Genomic DNA, 18,009 nt, shown 5'->3' on the forward strand with positions numbered 1-18,009 from the left:
ATTCATCTCCTCGATGACTACCAAAAACAAACTTGACTGCACCAATCTCGCAGCACCAGACTTGCCTTGCACCAGCACCTGGCTCGCCTTGTACCCAATCACTCACATGCACTGCTCTTTGCAAACCCCATCAGTTGCCTTGTGTGTATATCTGTCCACTGGTAATATGCCCCATTCTATGCCTATTGCACCGCATTCCCATACAATGCAGCATGTATAATACTACCCTTGCATTACCCCCAAGGTTTGTATGCCGGACACTTCACCTCTGCATTATATAACCTGATGAAAAATAACGAACAGCTAAAGGTGAAATGTCCCATTTTGGTACTGCAAATCCCAAGGAAAACATTTGGAGTGGTTCTTAGAGTTTTAAACATGCAGACCGTTTAACGTTTTCAAAAACACTATCAGAAGAAAATATCCTCTTTTGGTTTTGTGTGTGTTGATTTCATGAAAAGGCAAATGCCCTTCATCCTGTGCAATTTGGGTGGTTATGCAATGCCAATTTAATGAAATGTGCATATTTCACCTTGTTATGCTAATTTCTGGCAACGTCACATCCCATTGCATTTGTTCATGATTCCCCCCACTTTAATTTTTAGGACTTGACCTCTGCTGAGTAGTGTTGATTCACTCAGCTTGGAGGAGAGCTGTGGGCATGGGCTGCCTGTCCTTCCTTGACCTGCTGTCCCGAGAATAATCTGTGTTAGTAGTAATTTGCGCAGAATCATGAATGGGTCAGGAGGCTCAGGCACAGTGCAGCCCGCGGGTGCCAAGTGCTTCTGCCTTCTGTCGATCAATAATGTAAGTCAGGGGGCCTCCATACCGGTTCCAGTACCGGGTTCCTCCAATGAGGACTTACCGAGCTATTCCAACCTTGGAAGACTCGGTAGGTCCTCATTGGAAAAACCCATCCCCATTCCCATTTGAGCCCCCATAGGCTCAATGGGGAGGGAGCTAATAACGGGCCTGTTAATAACGGGCCCGTTATTAGCTCCCTGGTCCCCTTGCGGGACCCACTAAGGACAGCTGGTTTTACCAGGCGTCCTTACCGGGTCCCGCTAGGGAATTTCGTAATAGGGTGTCCCGTAATGAAGGGTGCCGGTCCCGTACCGGCACCCTTCATTATGGGAGTGCCATGGTCGCAATGAGGCCCAGTGTGTTGCTAATGCTGGTGCTGCTGAGCTAACCACTGTCAATGGGTGTGGCAGTGTGCCAAGATGCGGGCATGTGGGCTGCGGCAGTTCACTTACCTTAATGTAGTCCAGATGTTGCAGCCATTTAATACTTGCATCCAACAATTTAAGCTCTCCAAATGAGCTTGTATGGTTCATGGTTACAAACATTTTAATGTTAGGGTGAGTATTGTGAACCGTGATGTGAGCACCAAGCTGTGCATCGGTTATGCATTTAGAGATTCACACATAGAATCCTTTTATCACAGACTTGTTTATCAAATGTAGAGATCTGTGATCACTGTTATAGTCCTGAAATGCTCTGTGATTTAATGCAAAGCATACAGGAATCCTCATTGATACTATTTGTCCCCTTTCCCACTCTCAGAGAGGTATTTTGAAAGAGTACAATACGAGTGTAACCTACTATCAGAAAATTATTCATATGGTTAGTATAGTATTGCCCCTTGTGAAATACTTGAGGTGGTACGAACAGAACTACTGCAACACAGGGCCAGTGGTCAGTGGGCCATCAGACCCCGGCAGGCTGGTCACACCGCAGTGTGCCAGTAAGGACAGTTTGAAACTGCATTCAGGAAAGGCCTTCCCTAAGAGCAGGTGATAGAAAAACCATGTACTTGGGCAGCAGCAGCTGTGTTTTCACATCATAATTCTTCTGTAAAGTCCTTGAATTACAATGTAATGAAACTAGCTTCATTTATATAGCAATTATTTATTCATATTGAGGAGAGGTTTTGTCGCACGACAGAGGTGTAGTTTGGCAGTGACATGAGCCAGTCCAGGGTGGGAGGGCGCCAACGATGCTTCCCGCCTGGGGTGCAATACGGTGTAAAACGAGCAATGGAGTCAGGAAAAATGCATCTAAGGAGTTTGAGGTGGAAGTGACAGGATTGACTGGAGAGGGTTAGATCTGAGTCCATAGTGCAGCAGAGGGTTTTGACTATATTGAAAGGAGGGGGTGGAGGGCCAAGGGAGTGGGCCCATGGGAGCGGTTGTGATAGAAGGGCAGTATTGCAGCACACCATGATTTCAATTTTTTCAGGGTCCAAGAGGAGGTAGTTACTTGTCATCGATTGGTCAATCTGTGACTTTTGAACAGGCATATTTTATTATATAACAATTGTACAAAAGAACAACTACAGGCGTTCGACTCCCTGGCATAAAATGACAAATCATCATAAAACTGTCCTTTAAGGGGGGAGCAACTGTGATCATGGATCTCGCAGATTACAAAATTGTCAATTGTCTATTAAGGGATGATAAATGCTATCGACCATTACCAGAAGACCCAACAGCATCAAACAGATCTTTGAAAGCCCCAATAGTGGAAGAGGCTCTCTCATGCAGAATTTCTCATGCCTGGTCATCCCAGGTTGCCAGTCTTTTATGTCTTCCCCAAGGTGCAGAAGGCCTGGTGCCAATGCCAGGCAGACCTAGAGTATCAGGGATTCAATTGATACTTGAGCCACTCTCACAATACGTGGATGTTTTCCTTAGAGACAATGTCTTGAAGATGACATCTTTTGTGAAGGATTCTACAGCAATTCTGAACCTTTTGAGGTCCTTTAAATTCAACATGGAAACACAATGGCTGGTAACCATGGATGTGGAGGCTCTTTACACGAGCATCCCACAACAAGAAACCATTGAGATGGTGCGTATATATTTAGAGGCAGACGACGAGCTGTCAGGGGGACATGCCACATTTATTATGGAGCTGGCAGAAATAGCCCTTACAAAGATTTCCTTTGTGTGTGACAATGAATATTACCAACAAATCTCTGGCACAGCAATGGGCGCCATGTTTGCACCTTGCCTCGAAAACCTCTATGTTGAACATTTTGCAATTGAAAACATATATTCAGCCACAAATCCTTATCACGATAGAATAGAAATATGGCAGAGATATGTTGATGATATATTCATGATTTTCAAAGGCACCAGTGATGACCTAGAAGGCTTCCACCTGTGGATCAATGGTAATGGTTGTAGCCCACATTTTAAATTCACAATTGATTTTGACAAAAAGGAAAAGCACTTCTTGGACCTTCATCTTATGGTCCAAGACGGCATCTTGATCTCGAAAGCCTATAAAAAGAACACTAACCGTAAGCACAGTTGACATACACGACCTACCACCCACAGGCATTACGAGACAATTTACCGTTTGGGCAATTTCTTCGGTATCGACGAACATGTACAAATGTCTCTGACTTCAACATGCAGACATCTGGCCTAAAAAACAAACTACTGTGCAGAGGTTACCCGAAGCGAATTATAAATAGCACATGCAAACAAGCAAGGAATATCCTGTGAGATATCACTTTTCAGCAACATGGGAAAAAACCACCACTCTAGAACTTCACATCAGTGTCAAGTTATTTGTCAATGTTGAAAACTTTAAAAAATAAATTAAGTAGTTATGGCCGATTCGCAATACAGGGCAAAGTGTGTTAGATTTGCCATCTTTCGCTATAAAGCGGCGACAGAACATCCAAGACAGATTGGTACATACCCTGAAAGAACCAAACGAGGTATTTCATCCCAATACTGTCTGGAGCGCCAATGCACCAAGTGGCCATACCCCATGTGGCAGTTTTGTGATATGCGCACAAACAGCTAGAAGCAAGAGCATCGACATAGATTGGAGGACCCCTTGGCAGCAAAGAAAATTCACCAATTGCAATATCAAGGGGTGATCTATCTAATTGTATGTCCATGCAATTTAAAATACGTGGGGATGACCTCACGAGCCATAAAGAAGCGGCTGATCAAACATAAGTCGTGCACCAGGATACAAAAAATCAATGCACCCTTGGTAGCTCATTTTAAATCATTGAAAAACACAGCTGACCAATTTAAGTGGACAATCCTTGAAAACATTTTCCAGACAAGTAGAGGGGGCAATTATCACAATCTATTGTTCAAAAGACAACACTGGATTATTCGTTTGGACACCGTGAAGAACGGTCTGAATGATGAAATCCAGTGGAATGATGTGGCCTTATTTAAATGAGCACCCTAAAATAACACTAGATCTTGTTCTTTTGAAATAAGTACCCCATAATGGCTTTTAAGAATAACATTGATTGGGCATACCTGGCAAATTATATTTGGAACAACTACTACCATTAATGAGTGGGACACATTTTTGAACAGCAGATGTAAAACTCTTTTTCAAGTGTACAAATCAGCCTGAGAACTGACTACATAGTAACACATCTAGTAGGTAACCTCTGATCAACATGATAACAGTGGTGCTTCAAAGTGATATAATTAAGTGCAGTAATAATCGGTATATACATAAAAAATGGTTAAATAGAAATACACACAAATGGAAAGAACAACAGAGCCATTAAAGCTGATGTCCCATTAAATTGGGAGAGAATCAGCGTGTAGATATGGTACAAAACAATAGTAAATATCAAACACTATAAAGATGGCCACTGCGGTAGCACAGATAGAATATTGGTGTGCCTCTGAGTCAACACGATAAAAATGTAGACCAGTCATCACGGTAACCCTTCGACAGATTCCAACCGGAGCCTCGCTGCATGTAGATAAGGTAAGAACAGTTGCATTGTATAGAAACCAAAACAAGCCATGCATGCAGTCAGACCGCTTGATTGTGACAAAAGAGCCACCCCTGTATGAACGGCTGCATTCGAAAAATGAAGAAACCTTATAATTCAGAAAAAAGCAATCTCGCCATGCACTCCATGTATTCCTGCTGGTTAATAGATGTATTCACGTTTGATTGTGATAAAAGAGCAGCCCCTTGTGAGTGGCTCTACTCGAGAAATGAAGGACCTACGTAGTTTGGAAAAAACAATGCACGTGACTAGCTTGTTGTTTACTAGACGTAGACGCGCGTGTGAAGGGCAATGTCCAAGAAATATGAAACATATGAATATGAAATGTGAGTGGGTAAATCCCATGTGCTTACGCAGCCTGTTCCTTAAAACGCTAAGGACGCCACCCAGAATCACACAGGGTTGCTCCATAAAGCACGGGCTTGCCATGATATATATTTGAAAGGAACAGCTAATACCCACCAATAGTACAATAGACATTTTTGAGATACTTACATTGATCCAAATGGTGGTTTTCTCATACTAAGAGGCACTTCTTTCCCTTTTTCCGGCACTAAGTGTGGGTGAGAGGCATAAAAGGAAAATGTTTCTGTACAACATATTGTGCTTATTGACAGAAATTAGTTCCTTATATAAAACCCGGTCTAAAAATTGGTAATTTTTTTATTTCATTTCCTAGGTTGGGTTGCCCCACAGTAACTGATGGGTAGATGACTGACAGCATAGTGACCAAAAAATCGGTCCTGGTGAAGATGACCCCAAAAATATGTCATCGAAACCGGTCAACCAGAACTTTTGCAGACATCTCAAAGTTATCTGAAATACAGGCTTGAAAATAACAATCACAAATACCCAATGCCTAGATGACTGGAAATTGGTTATGGTTTTATTTTGTTCCTTGTTTTATATTTGTTTCCCAATAATGCATCAATGGTTATTGTGAGAAACATCTTGATAAAGTAAAGACCAATTGATGAGAGTGTGTCTGCACTTTCTGTTATTTTAAGCAAATAAAACGTTTATGATTAGGTAGAGCACACTTTGCGGAGGGTGAATACAACATGGTGGTGCACCAATAACTGAATACTCCCACGTTAACTGTTCTACCATCAATGCAGTCATGGGACTGGATACCAGATTGTGTTTCTTAGTGATAATGACCTTGCCATTGTAGCAAAAGGGTGAGCTTCCCTTCTTTTCTATCCTGTTAGATAGGTGGCACAGCACCACAGCCCATGGTGAGAAGACCTTAAAGGGATAGGGTGTTCTTCTGGCTAGGGTGAGTATTAGGGAACACAATGACAGTTTTGTGAAATGACTGAAGCTGTAATGACCTGTACCTGCCTTTTTTAGACGATTGCCACTCTTCCACCTCTAGAGGGTCTATTGTGGGCGATAAGCGAGATAAGCGAGCAGCCAGGGGGGAAAGCCTTGTGCGCGACTGTCGCAAAGTCATCAGAGAACCAGGTTTCTGTGATAAAAATGAGGTTGGGATTGTCAGAGGAAAGGAGGTCAAATATGCTGTGTCTGTTTCTTGCTACGGAGCGGGCATTAAAAAAGATGCATGTGACTTTGTGAGGGGAGTTGGTTTTTGTGATGCCCATTGCAGGGACTGGTCGGTGGACATGGGTGCCCGGTGAGTTGGGGGTATGGTAGGATCATTCTGGGTGGTTGAGACTGGCTGAGGGGTGCTAGTCGGGGACTGGATGCATGTGCACTATGAGGTTCAGGTGAGAGGGTTAGGTCGATCCGGGGGTATTGTTATTTGCGAGCAGGGTTTGAGGGTTGCGACCGGATGTGGCATATAGGAGGGGTTCATGAAGTTGGGTGCTAGAGCGTGGGATATGCACCAGGAGGGGTGAGTTATGGGGGAGGGTATGGTGCAGAGAAGCCAGGAATGGGGAGGGGTCTGAGAGGTGGTCTCTGTTGATCTCTATCCCGGGGGAGGTCTTGGGCAGCATCTAGAATTTGATGTACCTGTAATAGAAAACACAATAACCCTAGATGTAGCAGCAGCGCCTAGACTTGGGACACCTGGATAGAGGGATAAAGGCCTAACATGGGGGGACAACAGTAAATGCAGTAGTAGATAAAATGCAATAACCCTAGATATAAAATCAGGGACTAGACTTGGGACACCTGGATAGAGGGAGACAGGTCTAACACAGGGGGAACAACAGTAATAGGAGTAGCACATAAAATGCAATAACCCCAGATGTAACAGCAGCGCCTAAACTTGGGACAGATGGATAGAGGGAGATAGGCCTAACACGGGGTCAACAGTAAATGCAGTAACAGAAAATGCAATAAACCTAGATTTAACACAGCACCTAGACTTGGGACACCTGGATAGAGGGAGATAGGCCTAACACGGGTGGACAACAGTAAATGCAGTAGCACATAATATGTGATAACTCTGGTGGGTACTGGCTAATTAAATGCAGAATCTGGCTACTGGGGTAATTGTTTAAGGCAGACTTTGGTTAGAGTATAGGCAAATAATAAATAACAAATCAATCAATGCTTCCAGACCACTAGTGGTGCCCACTGTCCATTTAAAGAAAATGCTACCAGACCACTAGCCATGGCATTTAGCCATGGCTGGTGGTCATGCCCACTCTATATTTTGAAACACTTGCAACCCATTGGCCAAAGACATTCATCAATAAAAAAACTATCCTGTTTTGACAGGGGTATTGCTATGTATAAAAGATTGCAGGCTTTGAGAACTCACAATGTGTCTAGGTAATGTGCAGTGAGATTAAATTGTTTGCTGAAGACCACACATTTTGCTTAAGCAGCCTGCTCTAAGCCTCCTGTTTTATGGCTGGTCTCTTGGTGACAGTTGTGAAACATCCCACAACCACAACTAACCACATTTAAGCAGGAAGGAAACAGGAAAATAATTACTGGCTGCAAGAATAACATAGTCCATGTACTTTCTGCACCCATAGCAAAAACCAAAGCTGGCACCCGTGAATACACGCACAGTAAGTAAACATATATCTTTAAGTGACATATACAAATGTAGTTCATTTGACCTTCCCCTTAGAAGAAAATGTGCAAGACAAAATAGCATTGGACTTTAAAAAAATGTAATGGACACCAGAAAAATAAACTGAGAGAGTAAATGTTCCAATAAATTAGCTAACAAAGTATAAAAGGTGCTCACCTTTCAAACCCAGCAATTTGTTGTGAAATATTCCCTGGTCAACAAAATCCCAATACGAAATAGATGCTTGTGTGTAAGCGTCTGCACTGGGAACATGACAACCTGAGTAAAATCCTGGTAGCCAAATACTTCAGCAAGCTTGACAACCTAAAATAAATAAAATTGTGTCCGCCCTCTGAAATAAAGATACACTGTCCACCTGCATGCTTCCTTTACTTGTGCCCTGAAAAGAAGCAACACTTAGGGGAAACATCCTGCACCAGTGTCCAGGATTGCAAACTCTCTTGCCACATTGTGGGCAAAAACTCATGACTTACTTGCCCTCTCATCATTTCCCCTCTTACGCCATGTCTGGCTTTCAACAATACTCTGTTTTATAAAGATAACTTGAAAATTACACATACCATAGTGTCACTCAAATACATAAATCCTTATAGGACTATGTTAGGCAAAAAGTGTACAATTGTGGCATTATTCCCCCCTTCTTGACTGTGAGACTATAAATACTGAATGCAATTCAGCAAAAGGCAAATGGTCTCTGAGTGCACAACTTTCAAGGATTGACAGTAAAAAGGTTTAAAAAGAAAGAATGCTGATGCTATGTGTTATGAGATAATTAAAACTAAGAAAACACATGGCATTTAGGACTGTGAGCTGTCTCCCATCCATGCAGTAACTAGGACTGACGCTGCTTAGTTTCAAAGTGAGGAAGGATCCAGGACCGTTAGGGCATGTTTCTCTAAGTGGTCTTGTAAGGTGGGGTCATTTATTAGGCAACCCCTTCCTTGCTTCAAATACCAGAATGCAATTCATCAAGAGGTAAAAAATTGTCTCTGAGTGCAAAACTTTCAAGAACTGACAGTAGCATGATAAAAAAAAAATATTCAGGAGCCCATTCAGTCGCCCATCCATGCAGTAACTGGGACTGAACCTACTTAGCTTTAAAAGGGCCTTGTAACTGTGGTTTGTTTATCCAACAACATGCCCTGAGGATGCTGGCTCCTTCCTTGCTTTGAAGCTAAGTAGGATCTGTCCTGTTTACTGCATGGTTGGGAGACCTGGATGGCAATCGTGTCACTGGCCATGGGCAGTGATTTTTCACCCCTGACGTCACGAAAAATGGCTGAAAAAGAAAAGTTTTTCAGACCCTCACAAAGTGCCCCTCTCATCTGCGCCAGCTTCCCCCACTCCTCAGATGGCCTCCTGCTTTCTCCCTTCCCCCCCACAACACACACTGTTTCTGTGACGCAGTTTGTTTAGCAGCGGCTATAGAAAACTTTGTGTTGCAAACTCAGCCCCTAGACCCCCTTCAACTCCCGAATTTCTCTTGAGGTCCTCTAGCCTGATGGCATTTGCATCTGTTTTGACCTACAAATGTTTTTTTCCCACATTCATTTTCCCATATCCTCAGCTATAACCTCGAATATCTCTCACAAGACAAAAACAAGATGGTGGCTGTTTCATTTCTAAAAACACCCAGTTTTGGGTAAATCTCGAGATATAGATATCTATTTTTGAGAAGGGGCACCTCCTTCTTTGTCAAGTATTTAAGTAACTACTCCATAGAATAAAATCCCAAATCAAGCATGGATCACAAGTTAATGCTTCATGCCCAAGTTGTTTTGGGCTGTGCGCCTTGCTAAACATTTTGTCTATGGGAAATTGAATAGGAAATAGCCACAACTTTTGAAAAAAAAAATGTTGTATCCTCTTAATAACTTTCTTATTCTTTAACGTATCATTACAAATCTTGCTGTCTGGGGGGATCTGCGGGTTCCTAAACACTTTTGAAGTTTCTGTGGGTAATGCGTTTCTCGAATGAAAAGTTATTGACAATAGAACTTTTAAGGGTTTCAATTCACCTTAACTATTATAATCCTTCTTCTTTTTATAATTGTTCTTTTATAACACGCTTAATACCAATGAGTGGTTTGCAAGCACTGGATCAGGATTCGAACCTGTGTTCTGCTGTGTTGTCTTGCTTCCAAGACAAATGTGTTGCCTCTGAGCTACCCTTCCACCGGTTTCCACCCTATAGTTAAGGTGAGTAGGAGTTCCATAGGAAATCCAAAAAATTAATTGCTAATATGTTTTAACTCTTGCAACGGATTTGGCTAAAGGTTTGGAGGCCATTTTGTACCCCTGCCCCCCCGCCCTCGGATTGGAAGGTTTGGGAAAAATCCATTTAAAATTCTGAAAGGTTATTAAGAAAGAAAGTAACGCACTTTCTGCCCACTTTGCATTCATTGCCCCATAATGAAAAAAGGCCAGTTTTTGCTTGACTGTCCTTTTGTGGTTTGGAGTTATTCAATCCGCTACTTTTTAAAATATTTGATGGAGAAGGGGAAAGCCCCCTTCACACCAAAAAATAGCTATATCTCCGATGGTGCTTTGGACCAGACTGGCTGAGAGCAATTTCAGAAATGAAAAAGCAGCCATTTTCTCCAAGAAATACATTGGGCCTCATTACGAGTCCGGCGCTAACCGAGGCGGTAAAACCGCCTGGTTACCTCCGGACTCATATTACCATTCCGCCTCCGTAATTCCCGGAATTACCGGGGCATTACAACCCCGTTGACCCGGGAATTTCGGAGGCGGAATGGTGTTAATCCCCATTCCCATTGAGTCCCATAGGACATAGGACCATCTCGTGATGGTGCCGGTGTTACCTCGTCTGCCTGCAGGCGGGCGGTGTTTAACCCGCCAGGTCAGACCTGGCGTGTTTGACGCCTCCGCCTGCAGGAGTTGTGATCCCCTGGCATGGAAACAACAGTGGCGGCGGGTTTACCGCCACGGTTGTTTCCATACCGGGTCGATTGTAATGAGGCCCATTGCTTATAACTCTTGACTTGCTGGATGTATTTGGATAAGATTTTCAAAGCCAAATGTTTGTCAAAGGACCCCCAAACTGCATTTTGGGAACAAACCATTATAAAAAGGAAAAAGTTATTAAAAAAACAAAACCTCAAAGTTTCACTGTTTTCAGCCAATTCATTCATAGGAAAAGTGCAGTTTTGAGCAGCTGTAGTGTGTAAAACCACTGAGCAGATTTGAACCAAATAAGAAACAACTTAACTTAGGCACAAATCATTTGTGACTGGTTTGAGTTAAATCCATCTTGTAGTTTTTAAATTTTCTGCCTAGAAGGGAGTGCCCTGTGCTCCTTAAAACCTTTATATCGGCCTTGGTGCTTTTTACAGCACAGAGGCCGAGCAAGACTAATAACCTTTGACTTGCTGGATCCAAATTCATCCAGCAAGTCAAAGGTTATTCGGAACTAAAAGGTTTTCAAGAGCCTGTCTGAACTGGAGATTTTGACAACAATTCATTAGTAAATAAAAAGAGTTATTAATAAAACATAAAAACACTGTTTTGAGCCATATAGGAAAAGTGCCGTTTTTTAACAGCTGTGGCTTGAAAACCTCTAGACAGACTTAAATCAAACAAGAGACAATTTGGGCACAAAGCATTAACTCAATTTCCTTGACTGGTTTGGGGGAATTCCATCCAGTAGTTTTTACAATATTCGACAGAGACATGAGGGTGCCCACCTGTTCCTTAAAACCTTTACATATATCGGCCTTCCACCTTGGACCACAAAAATGCATCACATCAACCAAACTGTGATCAGAGGTAATGGACCGGAGAGGGCCAGGGTGGAAATAAGCAATTGGAGGGAGTGGGGAGGGGCATGGAAAGAGAACAGGGGCACTTGATGACTGACTGTGAGGACAGAGAAGAGTTTTGAATTTTCGAGCATTATCAGGAGATACTGGGGAATTCCCACGTGCCTGGGGAGTTCAATGTCACTGTATCTGTAGTTTGTGGCTACCTAGTAAATCCAAAAGAAACAGATTGGGGGAACATGTATAGAGGACACGGCCTAAGGCCATGTCCACTGACCATGACTGAAGGCCACAGCTGCTGGCCCGGTAGTATTTTAAATATACAATGGGCACGGCTGAAGGCCCTGGCTAGTGGGCCTGAAAAACATGTATAGTGGTCATGTCTGGTAATGTTTTAAAATATACAGTGTACATGGCCAAAGGCCACGCTGACTGGCCTGAAAGAAATGTATAGTGGTGACGGCCAAAGGCCAAGCGCAGTGGCCACCTATTGGTCCATAAGGAACATATTGGGGGAACATGTATAGTAGATATGTCCAAAGGCTAGTCGCCTGCTTATGTTTTAAAATATACAGTGTGTATGGCCAGGGCCTAAGCCTTGGCTAGTGGGCCTGAAAGACATGTATAGGGAACATGTACAGTGGAAATGGCAGAAGGCCATTGCCACTGGCTATGGGTGAAAGCCAAGGCTAATGGCCCGGTGGTGTTTTAAATTATACAGTGGGCACGGCTGAAGGACATGTATAGTGATAACGGCTGAAGGCCACCCACATAGTGGGTCCAAAATAAACATATTGGGGCAACATGTACAGTGTCTCATGGCCTGCTAGCGTTTTTAAATATACAGTGGGCACGGCCGAAGCCCATGCTCACGGGCCAGGATCAAAGGCTCTGGCTGAAAGACATGTATAGTGGTCACAAAAAAACATATCTGCCAAACATGTACAGTTGTGATGGACATGGGTAAAGACCTTGTCCACTGGCCAAAGCCATTGGCCTAGTAGTGTTTTTAAAAAATATAGTGGGCACGACCAAAGATGTACTCACTGACCAGTGCTGAAGGCACTGGCTAGTGTGCCCGAAATTGATGTATAGTGGTCACGGCCATAGTCTGTGGCCAACTATTGGTTGCAAACGAAGCATACAAGGGAACATGTACATTGGACAGTCTGCTGGCAATGGACAAATGCCTTGACTAGTGGCCTGGAAAACACTATGGTATAGAAAACCCTTGAAATTCACTGAACAAAATGGAGTTGCAGGGACGTTAAGGTAAGCAATACATTGTAACACGCCCTTAGAAATTCAAAGAAAACACTTACGTTGCAGAGACATTAAGGTAAGCAATACATTGTAATAAAACCTTTGAAATTCAGGGAAAAAGCGTTTGTTGCAGTGGCGTTAAGGTGAACATTGAATGCAACATAACACCCTTGAAATTCAGCAGACAATTTAGGCAACGCTACCTTAACTTTGTCCCCCTGTTGCACAGTCTATGACCACAATGATGACATCACTGGTGACATCACTAACTACATCATATATGGCATCACTGATTCCATCACTGATGGCAGCAGATATAAGATCACTCAGTATTTAAAAAAAACATATTTATAGAGCTCCTGCCTTGGTACATATGTGATTTCACTATACATGACAACGATGAGAACATTGTATAAAATATAAAACAGCTACACATGCATGATATCACTACTTGTGAAACTTTCATTTGTAATATTTGGTAGAAGATGACATTTAAAATACAATCATGTAATATTTAATGTATTACTTTACTTTCATTGCATAGCAATCGATTAAAATTGTACACAGCATAGATTCTGCTTCATTGCAGAAAATATATGTAAGGTATTTGTAACATGATATAATATGTATATACAGTTGTTAAAAAATATTAATTAAGCAATATGTCCCGAGCGGCAGGGGCATTACCAACTCAGGTAATGCCCCGGGCCCATAGTTATAAGCTTGAGAGAAGCGACGGCCCTAACGAAGGCCCCGGGGCATTAACAGAGTCGGTAATGCCCCCGCCGCTCGGGGCATATTGCTATTAGTACCCAGGCCCGCAACATCTGCGTGACCAGGGCTGTCCCGAAACGCAGAAAAAAAAAAGAAACGACCAAGAAAATGGCAGCCAGGAAAGGGAAAACGGAGTCCGTTTTCCCTTTCCATGGCAGCCATCGGGAGCGGACGCGCTGGGAACAGAAGTGTTCTCAGCGCATCCGCTCCCGAAAAAAAAAAAAAGGAGCAGAAGGTAAATGGGGTTGGGAGAGAGGGGAAGAAAACAAAATATGTACCTGCGTCCCCGGCAGAGGACGATTGAAGCAGGCTGGAGGCCGCCATTGTCCCCTGCCGGGGACGAAGGAGCAACACGGTAAGTGGGGTGGGGAGGGCAGGAAGGAGGGAGGAAAGGGAAAAAATAAATTAAAATAAAAGCCTTACCTGAGTCCCCGGTGGGGGGCAAAGGTAGCCTCTCAGCCGTGGGGAGGCACGGAGCGGGGATGGCCCTGCTTCGATCCTCCTCATTGGCTGAGGGGCTTCCACACCCCCTGCCGAGGACAAGGCGGCTGGAATCCCAGCCGAGAATCGAAGGATTCTCAGCCGGGTAACGACCCGGCGAGAGCCAATCAGAATGCATGTTGCATTCTGCTTGACTCTCGCCGGGTAGTAATAGAAATTAATAGAAAGATAAACGTGTTGAAACCCGATTGTTTGGTATATCTTAAATGTACAGATTTAAATATTCGGTTTTGCTTATTATACCAGTAGGCTGTACATGTGTTGTTTTCTAAACGAGATGATAAGTGTTATATAACAAAGAACGTATAGTAAAAGGATATATTTTAAGAGTTCTAAACATGCGTACTATAAAGTAATTATTGATATGATACGATATGACATTTATAATGCACCTATACACAAGTGTTTCAAGGCACGACGAGGCAAGGGAGGGGGAACTGAGGGAAGACAGACAGCGATCTTACTAGTCCAGGTGTCATTCAGATTGCGCAAGTGCAAGGCAAGGGGGAAAGAAAGTGCGGGGGGCAGGAGGGGGAAAGTGCAGTACATGGGATAATCAAATAATAACATAAAATAAATAAGAACAGCCAGCTGGCGGCAAGTGCAGGGTGAGTGCAGACTTAAGTGCTTGTTTGGGGACTATAGAGATACAGAAAAAAGTCCCCAGGTGCAGGAGTTGCCAGGGAGGCAGGGCAAGCATGCAACTGGCAGGGCTTGGGCAGGAGATCAGATGGGTGGCCTGGTAACCCATGCAGTCTCATTATCAGCCAGGACTTCAGCAGGGGAGTGGGGTAAAGAAAGCAGAAGCAAAGAGGAATATTTTTAGGAGCTTCCGGAACCAAAGACGGTTCTCTTCAAGTTTCAGGGAGGCGGGGAGGCTGTTCCAGAGGGAGGCCCCTGCCGAAGAGAGAGATCTACCACCAACTTGTTGCTTGGAGAAGCGACTGACCCTGAGGGAGTTGGAGGCGGATGAGCGAAGAGCTCTAGAGGGAAGATATTTAGGAAGAAATAGTTGAAGGTATTGAGGCCCCAGGCCCAAGGAGGCCTTGTGGATGATGCAGAGGGTTTTGAACTTAATTCTCGCAGCCACTGGGAGACTGTGCAGAGATTTCAGTCCTGGATAGATACGATCCCTGGGCTTGAGGCCAAGGGCAAGTCTTGCAGTCCTGTTCTGGATGAGTTGCAGAGGGCGTAGAGTAGAAGCAGGCAGATTTTGAAAGAGGCTGTTGCAATAGCCCAGCCTGGAGAGAACCGGGGCTCTGGAGACAGTGAGCTTCTGGGGGAAGGAGAGGAAAGGAAGAATACCTCTGAGGAGGTGCAGCTGGTAGTGTGACTTCTTAGAGACGTCAGAGATGTGAGCTGAGAAAGAGAGTGTGGAGTCAAAGATAACACCAGGTTTTTAGCCTTGCGGGTGGGAGCAGGACGAGGGCCAAGAAAGGCCAGCCAGAGAGCTACAGTTAAGGAGGGAGTGAGTGTGCCGATGAGGAGAATCTCAGTCTTACTGGCATTAAGACAGAGGTCATTGGCGGCACCCCACTCCTGAATAGCAGACAGACAGTGTACAAGTATACAAATGTACATATATCTAAAAAGAAAATTAAGTTTTGAAATACAAAGTAGGTTTATATTACTTTCAGTTTTTCTTCTCTAAATGATTAATACGTTGATATTAAAATAAAACACACTTTCAGTTTTTCTTCTATAAATGATTAATACGTTAATATTAAAATAAAACACAAAACCTAGAAAAGGAAAAGATTATTTAAATGGCAGCCTATTTTTTTTAATATATTCTCTTTTGTATATACTTCAAACTGTAGAACATACACTACATTTAAATAAATTACAGCTGAATAAAATGTATCTTATACTTACAGCATAAAATAATGCAATTTGATATTATGTATATGTATTTTATGTTAAACAAAATAGTAGTACAATTTCAAAATGTTCTTTATATAATCAAAGCTTGTATTATATCATGTTATATCTGATGCAAACTAGAACCACAAAAATGATAGGTAGAAGGTTTTGAATTAATCTGAACCACTGGCATTGCTCTGGGCAACCTTCCACAGCACCGTTTTGTAGCCTGTCTGCGCCATTGCAAAAGGGGTCCAGCCATATGCAAATCAGTCAGGAAGTGCCACCAATGGTGGCAGCCCAGCCCAAACTGCTAGGCCAGGTCCCCACTGTACGGAAACACAAGCAACCTCAGACATGTCTGGCCTTATTTTGCCTACTCAGTGAGGTGCAGCTTGGTTTTAGCCTGTCTGTACCATTGTAAAAGGGGTCCAGCCATATGCAAAACAGTCAGGAACTGCCACCAATGATGGCAGCCCAGCCCCAAACTGCTAGGCCAGGTCCCCTCTGCACGGGAACACAAGCTTCCCCAGACATGTTTCGGCCTTGTTGGGCCTCCTCAGTGAGGTGCAGTTTGGTTACCTATGGCGCACCGAGCAAGGGATCCACGTCTGGGAATACCCTCTCTCACATAGTGAGACAAACTATAACCACAAAAATGATGGTGGAAGATTTTGAATGAATGTGAACCACTGGCACTGCTCTGGGCAACCTTGCACAACACCGTTTTTTAGCCTGTTTGTGCCATTACAAAAGGAGTCCAGCCATGTGCAAATCAGCCAGGAACTGCCACCAATGGGTAGGACCAAGCCTGATTTGCATAGGGTTTTTCCCCTTTTGTAATGGCTTCGCAGGCTGAAAAATGATGGTCTGAAGGCTTGCCCAGAGCTGTGCCCGTGATTCTGATTATTTCAAAACCTTCCAGCCATCACCTTTTTGTTATATCTGATGCAATCACTATTGTCATCAGTGATGTAATCTGTGATGTCATCATGGTGGTCATACGCTGCGAATTGTCTGATGAATTTCAGGGGTTTTGTTGCATTAAATGTTCACCCTAATGCCCATGCAACTAAAGCTTTTTCCCTAAATTTCTAAGGTTTTGTTATGATGTATTGCTCACCTTAAAGTCCATTCATACATGTTTTCCCTGAATATATATACATATATATTATATGGCCTGCGGTGGTGGCCATGTAGTTATGGTTAAGTTGCTAAACCCATAGGAAGAGCACTTTTTGGGTGGCTTATAACTCTGCTCCCCCTGGACGAATCCTCACCAAACTTTGCAAAAAAGGTATATGTGAATATGTGAATGGGTCTGTCTTTTGCCCACTCAGGCTTCATTGAAATGATACGAAGTTCAGAGAACACATGTGCATTGATACAAATGTGTTCAAACTTAAAGATTCTAAATGCTTTAGGGGGTTTTAGTCAAGACTACATGGTCCATGATGCACTAGCACTTTATACTAAAAACATGGTTGTAAGAGACTGCATTGGCATGTTTTATTATTTTTACTAGCTGCTGGAATTATGTCATCTCTGCATCAGCAATTCATAATGATCTGTTTTAGCCCACTTTGGCAGCATTATATTTGTATGAGGATTGAAAATCACCCATGTATTCACTTTAGTAATTGCACGTAATGTGTTCTCGGAATACTAGAAAAACATATTGGAGGAGGCGTAGCTGCTGCGGCCTTAACAGCCTTCAGAAGTAGCGGTTTTCTAACCACTGCCATGCAGGATGGACTGCATACAAATCATAATTTTATAATGAAAAATGATATTTTATCATTGCGGCCTGAATTTTTATAACATTATAAATTCAACAAATATGAATGTAATATAAATGCAAACGAATAATGTGAAATGTTGAACTAATATTTATTAGAACATAACCAGGGAGAAATCAGCCAATAATGACTAACACCATATGGCCGCTCAGCGTAACCATAATATATGGTACTAAGAAAGTCACATGACTGGTTGCTTTACAACTTCCTGTTTGAATG

This window comes from Ambystoma mexicanum, chromosome 7q (genome assembly GCF_040938575.1).
Source record: "Ambystoma mexicanum isolate Mex_15411 chromosome 7q, UKY_AmexF1_1, whole genome shotgun sequence".
Taxonomy (NCBI): Eukaryota; Metazoa; Chordata; class Amphibia; order Caudata; family Ambystomatidae; genus Ambystoma; species Ambystoma mexicanum.